The 12,691-nt window shown below is 38.8% G+C and overlaps 1 pseudogene; it reads right to left on the bottom strand.

Annotated features, from left to right (window-relative positions):
• Positions 1-6,860: 6,860 nt before the first annotated feature.
• Positions 6,861-12,691, bottom strand: part of LOC135219809 (gametogenetin-binding protein 2-like) — a 55,837-nt pseudogene continuing 50,006 nt past the window's right edge.

The following is a 12,691-nucleotide window of genomic DNA, read 5'->3' as shown; positions in this document are numbered from 1 at the left end:
TTTTGAAGTGCTCAATTCATTTGTCTTGTTCAACAAGATGACCATTCATCACTGAGGAGGTCCAATTCCTGAAGGTATCCAAGATGCCCTACTGGTCCTCCCTGTATAAGTATTTGATGTTTCAGCTTCAGACTTTTCTGAACTTCTTCAGCTTTTAACTTCAACATAGCCCTGGTCATTTCCACAAATATCTTGATTATTGAGGTGGAGTTGCGGAAGCAACACTAGCTCTTGAAATTATCCAATAAAAAGTAAGTGTAATTTTCACGATAGAGAAACCCATGTGGTTTCTTACATCTTTGCTCTTATACAGATTAGCTGTTTTAGCCTAAAGATATAATGCAATTGTGTTACATGTGTGTGCTTTAATAAAAAAAATTCCCTCATCCTCAGTGTTAAACGCAAAAATCTATCCAACTCAATCTTACTAACTCGCTGTTCCTAGAAGACTGCCGCAGGTCCAATCATTCACGGCCTACATTCCTTGTGATGACGTCATGGCATGTCACGTGACGTACCACGTGATACATGCGCACAGATTGTATAGCGAATATACATATACAAAATAAAATCTTTTATTTAGCTGCATATCTTTACGTTATATGCAGAAACACTAACACTCTCCCCTTCTTTCTTCGTCTTGGAAGGAGAGTTTTAACTGCTGTCGTCTCCATTCATTCTCTGCTGACCGCAGCACGTAGCTGCTCGGTCGACGCCCCTCTCTTTGTCAGACAATCAGCAAGTTGCTGTGATGTATCTACCCAGACCACTTCCGTAATTTCACCACGTTCTAGCATGTCTCGCAAAACAGCTATGTCAATTCTCAATCTCTTATTCTTCCACATTCTTGTAGGAATGAAGAGCGTCAACAGGCTTTTATTGTCAACGAAACATTTTATTTTCATGCTCATACATCCAGAAATTTCGCACAGAATTCTAGCCAGGTATACTGCAGTCTCTGCACATTCCAAAAGCGCCATTGTTTCAGCTGATAGGGTGGACTTGACCACTCTTCTAATTTTTCTTGTTTGCCAGAATACTGGACATCTCTCCATATCATTATCCCGTAAGAAAATCACGAATCCTCCTTGTGATCCATTTCCTTTTAAGTTGGCAAACGAGGCATCGGAAAAACACTCGAGGTGACACTCTTCAAGATTCCTCATCCTTGGCATATACAATTTAACATTATCAGTCTTTACTCTCTCTATGACTTTGTTGAGTCGCATTAAATCTGACACTGTTTGCATTGCAACGTAACCCACTTAACTCACACACGTCAAAATGAAATGTCAGGTCTGGTGTGAGTAGCAATCCAGCTTAACTGTCCAATCATAGCTCTATACTCTGATTTCTCCGAGTCAGACAGCTCTGCAGACTTCACCGCAGCCCGTTGTCTACTCACAGGTATTGGTTTCAAGGTCATTGCATACTGAAACTGGTCAAGAGCTATGCTGCCATTCTTGTTTGATACAACAGTTTTTATTCCAACGTATTTGAAGGCCTTAGTCTCTGAGCTCCCTATGGTGAATGTCTCTCTCAACTGATCAATCACTTGTCGCTTAAACTCTGTGTTCCTGCCCACAAAAAATCATCGACATGAATGCACACCACTCCTTCAGCTTTGCCGTCACGTAACCAAAACAGCGCCGGATCAAGTGTACACACTTTAGCTCCCAGATTTAGCAGCAGATTTTTAACACTCAAATACCACTGTCGAGTGGCATCACACAAGCCGTAAACAGTCTTCTTTAACCTCCACAGCTTACCTTCATCAAACTCTGGTGGAGGACGCAGGTGTACAATTCTTTCAATCTTGTCCCCTGCAGGTAATGCTGCTTTTATATCCATTGTGTGGCAGTCCCAGTTGACGTGTAGCGGCCAGTGACAAAGCCAAACGCACCGCCTCCTTGGAGCACGTAGGAGAATCTTTTTTCAAATCGTGCTGTCTTCTTCAAAACCTCTCGCAACTAAACGAGCTTTCACCACTGGTTTTCCCCCACCCTTTTTTTAATTTTTCAGTAATAAACCCATCGAAACTGATAGTGCATCTTGTCCAACATCATTCACCTCTTCATAGACATCATTATCCTTCCAGTTCTGAATTTCTGTTTCCTTGGCACTTAAGACTTGATCCGAATTAAATAGAACCATCATCTCAGTGTTGTCATCAACAATCTCTAAATCACTAAAATCTTTACTCAAATCTGCCCAAGAGATACTTCCATCATAGTCCCACTTTAAATTATAACAGTTCTTGTATTTTCCAGTAGCTTTACCGGCTCGACTGACAATTTTACCCGACCTGAATTCACCACTTTCAACGTGTATACCTCTTACCCTTTCACCAACTGAAAGCCTTGATGTATCCTTTGATGCTGCTTCTGTCGCCATTTCTATATTTTCACTCTCTGCATATTCAGATGCATCCACCTCTTCGATCTCCACTTCTGCGGACTTATTCACAGACTCTTCATCCTCAGAGTCTTCCTCACACAACTCATGGTTGTAACAAAGCGACGCTTGTTTTCTTTCCTCTTGCACTGTCTCTGGAGCAACGCTACACATATCTTTCACTATTGGGCTGTTAGCGGGAGGATGCGCTAACCTACACTCGTGTACTCTTACGTAAACACCACCGTGTCGCACAAAAACTTGCTTCCCATCCTTGCCAATAACGATACCCGGGCCATGCCATTCAGGGCTGTCATTTTCTTTTATAAAATACTTCATCACCATTTTCGAGTTCATTGACATCACTTGCACGTATGTTGTGTCGCAAAGCTCTCTCAAACGTTCACTGATTCTGATTTGATGAACTCCTGTCTAGCCAAGTGTAATGCATTTAAATTGTCTCTCACAATTTCTGATGTACTAAATTCTAAAGCTGGTGGGTTATTCGTGTACACACTGGGTAATCCAGGATTATGACCGAAAACAAGCTGGTTGGGTGCGAAACCCTGAGTGATTGGATAACGCATTTCTTGCAGATATTGCCCATGCCAAAGCCACTTCCAAGCTACATTTACTGTCATCCATGATTTTCCTGACAGTGTCGCAATCACAGCATTCTGTCGCTCGCACACTCCATTGCTCCATGGACTCTCTGCAGAGGTTGTCATCACCTTGATGTTAAATGTTTCTCCTAGCACCCTCATATCATCATTATTGAATTCACAGCCATTGTCTGTTAGAATTTTTTTCGGTGACCACCAAAAATACTAATCCACTTTTTAAATAACTCACTCACAATGGTTGTTCCACGCTTGTCACTAATGACTGTGGCAGCACAGTACCTGGTTGCCATGTCTATGATCACCAACAAATATTTCTTTCCCCAAATCTTTAAATCCATTGCAATAGCTTCATTAAACTTACTCGCCATGGGGATGCACACAACAGGACGTGGTCTGGCCTTCTTTAGCTTGTGACACACTTTCACACTCTATGTTTACTTTTTCAATGGCTTTTTTAATTTCCAAATTATTAATGCCAGCATCTTTCACAAGTTTAATTAACCTTGAAGCTGTAGGATGGCCAAACTGTTTGTGTAGTTTCAAAGCAGTCTTTCTCACATCGCTTCCCACAGTGTTGCCAGCGCTATGGTTTTGGCAACACTCTCCTAGTCAAGCTGACACCGGCATTAAATAATGACCCGATGACGATGTCTTCAAATCAATCAATTTCCCACACACATTTACCTGATCTGTTCCAAAGTTTATGATCATTTTAGCCTTCTTCATTGAGCGTTTTACTCAACATAGTGGTATGTTACAACTCACCACGTCTGTAGTCACGGTAGCGCTGATTCCGCCAATAGAGCAAGGAAGACAAACACGTTTGATGGAAGACACTGTATTACCACTTGCAAACGTGAATGTGGATGATGATTCATTTTCCACAATCTTTTTACGTTCATAATCGCTTAAACCACAAACAAAATTACTCAACCAGTCAACTCCACACACCGTAGTTGAGCAACCTGAGTCCATCTACAAGCTTATTAAGTTTTCCTTCCTTATCGCCATTTCCTGTGTACCCAACAAACAGGGACAAGTGAACACTTTCACTGTTTGTTTCCGAAGATTTTTCACCTTTTTCGTTGCCTTCCGAACCTCCGGAATTTTCGTACGCATCTGGACAGTAACGAGCCCAATGGAATCGGGAATCACATATTACACACCTTGACACCTTGCCATCTGGACCAATTTTGGGTTTTGTTTCCCCTCCGTGATTGTCCTCTTGCTGAATGTGACCATCCTCCACGGCCTCTCACTGCACCACCCTCACCACGTAGTCTGGCTCTTCCACGCTGGTACCCCCTAACATACAGAGCACTCTCTGGTGTTTCTGCAGTGCCACCCTCGTCCTTAGTCATGAAGACGGCTCACTCTTTATCTCAGTGACTGGTTTTGTTAATTCCTGCACACCCTTACTATCTTTTTCTCGATGTTGCCAGAAAACACTCTGTTTAACGTAGATTTCATATTATCATACGATACCTCTGCGATTGCTGACATCACTAGTTGCTGCTCACTGTCACTTAAACCACATGATGCAAGAAGCATAAACGCCATTACGGGATCAGGTAGTTCCATTTCTTGTTTCTTGAACTTAAAGTATGTGTGCTCAAACTCAGAAACAAACTTCCTTATTTCCGTATTCTCTGATCTTCTGAGATTATACAACTCTTGAAAGGCCGTAAACTGCCGACGCCCTTTTTCAGCAAGAAACAAACTGTCAAGTTTTTCTATGATAGTTTTTCACACCATTTTCTTTTTTAGATCGCTTGTCTCCAGTTCCGAGGTTGCACTCTGGCGCGGCCCTTCCAAGGATAAACAGGTGTATAGCTAGTGCTTGTTTGCTCTTCGGCAGTTACGGTCAGTTCACACCATATGTCTATGTCCTTCTTCCAGCTTTCATATGCGCTTTCATCACTGAACTTAGGTGGCCACTTGCTTGACGCCATTATGATCTCTCCAACCACGCTCTGCTACCAGTGTTAAACGCAAAAATCTATCCAACTCAATCTTACTAACTTCGCTGTTCCTAGAAGACTGCCGCAGGTCCAATCATTCACGGCCTACATTCCTTGTGATGACGTCATGGCATGTCACGTGACGTACCACGTGATACATGCGCACAGATTGTATAGCGAATATACATATACAAAATAAAATCTTTTATTTAGCTGCATATCTTACGTTATATGCAGAAACACTAACACTCAGTTTACAAACAATATATGTAGGATTTAGGTAATCTGGTATCATTTGATTTAGTATTACATTAATAGTTGAAGAGTGGCTGTGGCCCTTTGCAGGTCATTAGCTTTTATGGCATTCATTTTACTTGATGTGAAGCAAAATTTATTTTTATTTAAGACATTTTGTTGTTCGATGCACTTAAGATATGAAAGTTACTCGCTCATAGGCCAGCTACTTCCCTGAGGCAGTAAAACAGAGCACTAGGACAGCAGTCAACACTAAACTCGCATTACATTACCACATCAGATTTACCTTTGAAATCTAGGAGTGAGGATGCAGGCTATCCATGCACACACTGGTTTAAGACCAAACCTCAAACAGTGCCATTTAGGGTGTGTCAATAAGAGGTAAAGCAAGAAGGTGCAACTAGAAACACGGAGGAGACAACCTAGCTAGCTAACTTATACCAGTGTGTGGTAAGAAACTAACTAGGTATTTGCACTTCTCAAGTCTTCAGCAATGAAATGTATTGGCAGTGCGCTAAGTGAAAGCTGCCCGTCCTGCAGACTTCTAGAATAAAGTTCTAGTGTAGCATTCTAAATATTATAAGCAAATCTTGAAACCTTTCACATTATTTAGCATTGAGACTCTCAGGCTCTGTATGGGCATTGTCAAGATACATGTTACTCAGTCTACTGTATATTTTACATTCCAAGGTTTAATTCTCAGGCTTACACCTTTTTCATTGTATTTCATTAATGTAATGAAACAAATTTGCCACTTCATAGTATTCAAAACTGCATTACATGCACGTCCTCTAATCACATTTACTAACATGAATGTTTAATAACTATATGATATGTGCTATCAGCATACAACACACTAGTTTTCTCTTGTTCTAAAAGGTAAACTAGACACTTTATATTGGCCCCAAAATCAAGTTACATATCCAAGTTTAAAATGAGTTTTCAACATTTGGAAAGTGAATTCTTTGGCACAGCTTCCTTGAAATAGCTCAGAGAAAGTAACAAGCTTATGGAACTAAAATGGCTTAATTTTCTCATTTTTCCGTTTGCTTTTCCACTGTCTAAAAATTTTTTCTTTAAGAATAATCATTTACTACTCCAATTAAATTAAATATTACGTAAGGCCCCTGTATGGAGAATACCAGTCAATCATTTTCTTACCCAAGAGCTTTAAGCAAGAAAAATGCAAACTCTTTGGCAGTTAATTACCTTTTTGTTCCAGTAACATTCCTAGTCAGTTATAACTTAAAAATATTCAATTTGAAATTCTGTTTAAAAATAAACAATTTAAATTTTTTTACAGATTTGAGGATTTTCATAATCTACAGTTTTTCTGTTAACATTTAACCTCATGTTAAAGAAAAACATGTTAACGTGCAAGTGAGATTTGTAACTGATGCATAATTATTGTCCAAACTAAGGGACAAAAAAAGTCTGAACTCCAAGCTTGGTTCTTGAAATTTCACTTTCAAGAATTCCTGGAAGCATCCAAACACAATTACTGTTGGGTCCATGGAAAATATTCATATACAAGTATATCACAAGAACTGTACTCCACCCTGATAAATCTTCACACTTCATTTTGTTTTATATGTAGGAAATCTTCTAAAAATAAAAGAAAAAGAAATTTAACCAATAGTACATTTATAAGCACTTTAGATACCCCAAGTATTCTAACTGTATGGTTAATAGCAACAGACAAAATTTGAAAGACAAAGTAGATGATAATTTAGGAACAATACAAAAATAAACAGTGGCTACATCAGTTCTCTTGGTGGTAGCTCCACAACCCTTTGGAACCTGAAGCCCTACCTGTAACAATTACACATTTATTTGTTACAACTAATTCAGATATGAGAAAATATTGGGATACTGTATTGATGCTCTAACCAAACAGCAAAATACTGTCCAACAAAAAAAAAAAAAGGACTTCCTTCTCAATTTATTCATTCTGACTGGAGAGGGCAGCCTGAAAAATCGAAAATAAAACTTTTAATAATAGTCCCACAAAATTATATTCATTCATATTCACAACAGTAAACTATAGTTGGTATAAAGGAGGAATGTCTAAATATTCACAATATAAAATTTCACAAATCAGAAGTGCAAACTGACCCACAGTATAACTGTACACCTCATTCTTGGTCCAATAAATAAAAAAATCTTTACCTTAGGCTTACAGAAAATATAGACTTTTCCTTGAAGCTGATACTGTTATCATTATTATTACAGGGTAGGAAAGCATAATAACGTTCATATTCACATCTTACGTATAATACAAGCCTGAATGTGCAAAAATAAATTACCATGACTACATTTTCTTTATGAAAACAAGAAAATGAAACTGACATTGTTTCAATGCATATAATTATGGAAAAAAGGTTATTACTTTCCCATTACAAAGCTTAAGACCTTCGGACAATTAGTTATAGTACTTTACTGCATATAAAATAATCTTAAGATTTTCAAGATTACATAACCATGAAAATAGCTCTCCCAATAATGGTGTGTTCCTTTCAACAATTTTTATATATTTGACAAAAATAAAATAAGCTAACTTAGAATTAGTGGTTATTAAACTCATTCCTGGTCAACAAATGTCTTTATATGTAAAGGGTGATAAACATTTTCCCAATATCTAAGTAACAACCACTTTAAATTTGCTAAATTTTACTGTCTTTTTGGTATACCAACTCCCTTGATTAACAAGGTTTCATCACACTGATATGATGGGCAGGCAAAGCACCATGAGGGGAATGAGCATGATGGTGACAAAGGTGTGCTGATCCATTGACCGACGTCATAGACGCATCTCCACAAACCACGATGACAGAATTGTTGAAAAGCGTTGTCGCAGTGTCTGCCTTAATTCAGCACGTTTTTGTTTGAGACTATTCCTAAACGGGCTCTCCATGCTCTCACTTCTGCTTCTGGAATTTCTTCATCTTCACACCTGGAATCCTGGTAAAATATAAAACAAGTTATCATAGGTTACCACAATGATGTTAACATTAAACCTCTTAGGAAAAGATGATAAAAGCACTGCCTAACACAGGCAGTCCTCGGTTTATCGGCGGGGCCTGATGAGTGAAAACAGCCATTAAGCAAAACTCAAGTGATTTATAGCACTTATGGTGCCAAGTTTTGGTTAATGGCACCTCTGTTAGGTATGTTATGGCGCCATAAATTGCCGATTTTATGGTTCTAGACAAGCTCCATAAAACTGTATCGCCATTAACAGAGTCCACTGATAACTAGTGACTCCCTGTATTTGAAATTATTACAAAATACCTAAAGTATTAAATAGTCTGGAAACTGTACAAGCTGTATCTGCAAAATAATGCCCTTCATGAAAAATGCCATATAAAATAGAATTTGAATTATTCTATCACAATACAAGTACATAAATCAAATAACATAAAATGTAATCACTGTAATAAATAATGCTTCATTACTTTCTGATGAACATCATCAGTAAGTGAAACAATAGCAAAATGTGAAATTTTAAGTAATGTTGTATTTTAAGTAAGCCCCAAATCATGAGCAATCACACCCAAGAGTTAAGATGTGATTTGTGATCATAAATCCTACATAATCATTTACAATATAGTACCTCCAGTTATATAACATAATTGCCACATCACATAAAAACAAATGTTAAATTATATGAACATCAAACCAGTATTGTAATTTTCAGGATAAAATCATTTGAAGACTGTCAAACACTGTCTTATTACATTACTATGGATGTATTGTACAGTTACAAGACCTACGATGTTCCAGCATTTGGCCAAGTCCCAAAATACTTAAAAACCAAACTGTTAAAATTTATGAAATAATAGACCTGTACAGTAATATACACAAAATCAAACTTAAAAATTATGGCAAAATGTTAAAGAAATTTATATTTTCTGTTGAGTAATTTATATTTTTCAGCCCTGCCCAGCTGTGGTATGCATGCCACTTTGCTTTTTGGTTTTGGCCCAGGTACCAGAGTGAGGGTAGCCGAGGTATTAAACCAATGGGTTTGTTTCATCGCCTGTCCCTTTCTCCCCTTGTCTATGGGGGGGGGGGGGTGGGGGGGGGGGGGGGGGGGGGGGGGGGGGGGGGGGGCGGGGGGGGGGGGGGGGGGGGGGGGGGGGGGGGGGGGGGGGGGGGGGGGGCACTTTCATACTTTCATCAATCAATCTACAGACAAAGAAGATGAACTAGAAATCCTCGCCTACAATCCTTGTCTGTCCAGTGCATACCAGCTTGCAAACCAGCCAGTGAGAGAAAGGTGAAGAGAAAAGGGAGCAGACCAGTTACTCTCACTCTTCAATACTTTGATAAGATGCTATTTGTCATCTTAAGGAAGCCAGGTGTACTACCTAAAGCTTGCCACTATCGTTCAGTTAAGCGCCTCAGTGGCGTGGTTGGTATGGTGTTGGTGTGCCACCTCGGTGGCCGCAAGTTCGAGTCTTGAGCATTCCATTGAGGGTGAGAGATGTGCATTTCTGGTGATAGAAGGTTCACTCTCGACGTGGTTCAGAAGTCACGTAAAGCTGTTGGTCCCGTTGCTGAATAACCGCATTGCAAACTTAAATGTGCTGGAGGCAACTTTTTGGCTCGGTTCACTGTCTGTCCGTGAACAGATAACATGTACTAATTAAGAAAATTGAATGGGTTTTATTAAATTGAAGTGTTTATACCTAAATTGATGATATATTGGATTTATTTTTTAATAATTTATACGGAAGTCAGAATAATATATATTTATAATTTTGCCATTTTTCCATGGAAAAATAATAGTGTACATGGAAGGCTGAAAGTGGCAGCATCATTCCTGAATTCTTTGTGAATGAGACTTGCCTTGGCAAGTCAAATCCAAAGACTATCGTAACAGATCAAGCCTATGTATGTTTATTCGCAGTTATAAACCATATATGCAAGACAGTTTTTCAATGAGAATAAATATTTATTTATGGTCAAAATAATGTAAACAAGAATAGGCCTATATGCATCCATTCATGATGATGCACCATGCATGTAATTCATTTTTAAATTGAAAACAAAATGTTCTTCTCTCTGACGAAACAATCTCAACAAAATTGGACTGTGTTTTTTCATTATTTACATCCCACGGAAGTTTGCTTTCAAATGGAAATAGACTAAGCAACATTTTCATTGCTTACATCCCACAGAGTTTGCTTTGAAAAGAAAATAGACTAAGCAACAAACTAATGAACACAGGCAAGACAGCAGCAAACTAAGGATTGTCATTCATTGTAACTCGTCATAAGAAATTCAATCTTTAAACGAAAATAAATCAGTATTAACTCTTTTAATGAAATAGAAAAAATATTAGGCATAGTATATGCGTCATCTCGAAACGAAAGCAAACAATTATGATCCTAATTATCTTTCCATGGAACTCTTCCTTCATTCATAAAATATTCCAAACATTATAGAAGTCCTTGGGGCCAAATTAAAACTTAAAACGAATTAAATACTCCCATGTGAATTTGTTATCAACCACTCTCTCTGGACATCTTACTTGATGTTTATGAATTTTTTTTATGATGTTCAGCAAGCCAATTACAGCCAGAGCATCATGTATTGATGCCATGGCTCATACGGAGAACTGAGGGAAACCGCCTGTATTGTTAGTGGCGAAGACTTGCCTGCACAGTCCGACTGTGCAGTTATAACTGTACAGGCATAAACTGAACATTAGTGGCGGGATTAACTTGTTGGGCAGCCAGCACAGGAACCTAAGGAAAATGTATCAAAGACTTGTGGGCAATGTCTGAAAATAACGGAGGTGAATGTCATCTTGGTGTAAACCTCCCACCCACAGCTTGTAACACCTGTTGAATGGAAGGTTTTCCTGGAATGCAAGATACAAGGCAAGGCCCCTAACTTTGTGAGCTCTCATCCGACCATAAAACCCCCATCTACCTTGCCAGACGAGGCAAACAACCACTTGAACCGTACTCACAGTACTAGTACTAGTAATAAGAGGTGACAACACTAAACCCTGTAGTGTCCCTGAGTTGTTTTCTTTAGGTAGTAGTACATACTGCAGCACCCTAACAAGACAGAACCATCTCGTCCAGACCACTAACCAACAAATTCTCTAGGGAAGGGGACTGACAAAACCCGAGTCTTTACAATGAATTCCAGGACAAACTCTAGCATAACTGATCCCCACTCCCACGAGGGCTTAACATCTACCCACAGGCTCATAAGGGGTATGAGTCAGGCCCTCAGAACAAGGTTCACGTCTCACTCCAGGGGCCCCGAGTTCTCTGGGTGGGCTGGCGAAACTATTCGAGCTTCTCAGGAGCATGGAGATCTCCCACAAGGAAGAGAGATCAACTTAAGGACTTGACCATGGGCAACCTTTAACCCTTAATGGCCAAGATATTGAGAAGCTTCTCTTGATGATGAGAGACAAGAAAGCCATCTTCCTGCTGAAGATCTGCTATGATTGGAGAGATACTCTGTTGACAATGGCAACTAAAGATGACAGCTAATTTCCCCTAGTGTACAGCTGCTGATGATTTCCAGAGGTATCTAGACATCTTTGCTGTGTGACAAGAATAGCATACAAAAGGAAAAGCAAACAGCAAGTCAAGTAGAGTCGCAGAGACATTAGTACACATCAGCAGCTACAAGCAAAGTGGAGTTCATACAGACAGGTGGGTCAGGGCTTCCTTGAGCTTGAGCTTGCATTCGGCAAGCTAAAATCCATCATGAAGAACTACAGGTTTGTATTAGTGTGGGAACAAACAAAAATTTCTATCTTGATACAAGACATTTGGCTGATAGTTACAGCAATTGACAGTGTAGCAGCACTCTTTCAAGGAACAAGGCAGTAAATTTTAAAATGAGGTTATGTTAGTGTTATTATGCTGCCAGCAATGTATTTGTCTTAATTAGTCCATGGCTCCGACTAAAACGTTCCTTTAGCTAGTACTATTAAGTGAAAAACGCTATCCCATGAAAAGTAAGGTGCCCTGTGATAAAACTATGAAAATGGTGAAAAGATTGCTGCTCTAGCTAGTTCCCTTGGCTTGAGTTGGATGACCAGTATCATCAATCAATTCATAATATGACATGAAACACATCAATGTCACCCAACAGGTATATAAGTATTGTACTTTTTTTTTCTATATGAATTTTTTTTCTCTATAATTCATATGTATAAACTTAATACAAGACGTAAAATGTTAAACTATCAAACAACCTTACTTGTACTTATTATTAACACAGTTTTCAGGTTGCTTTTAGGTTTTATAGTGATGTCATTTCTTAAAAAAGGGCTTAATCAACTTGGAATTAACGTATTATGAGATATTACTGTATTAATAAAAAAAAAATAATTTTATCCTAAGAAAAGGCTAACATGCATACACTTTCAAGTTTTCTTTACCTCCAACATCTGCTGCAATGAAAGAGTAAAAGGCTGGTAAG

Source organism: Macrobrachium nipponense, chromosome 20 (genome assembly GCF_015104395.2).
Source record: "Macrobrachium nipponense isolate FS-2020 chromosome 20, ASM1510439v2, whole genome shotgun sequence".
Classification (NCBI taxonomy): domain Eukaryota; kingdom Metazoa; phylum Arthropoda; class Malacostraca; order Decapoda; family Palaemonidae; genus Macrobrachium; species Macrobrachium nipponense.
This window is presented reverse-complemented; position numbering and strand designations above follow the sequence as displayed.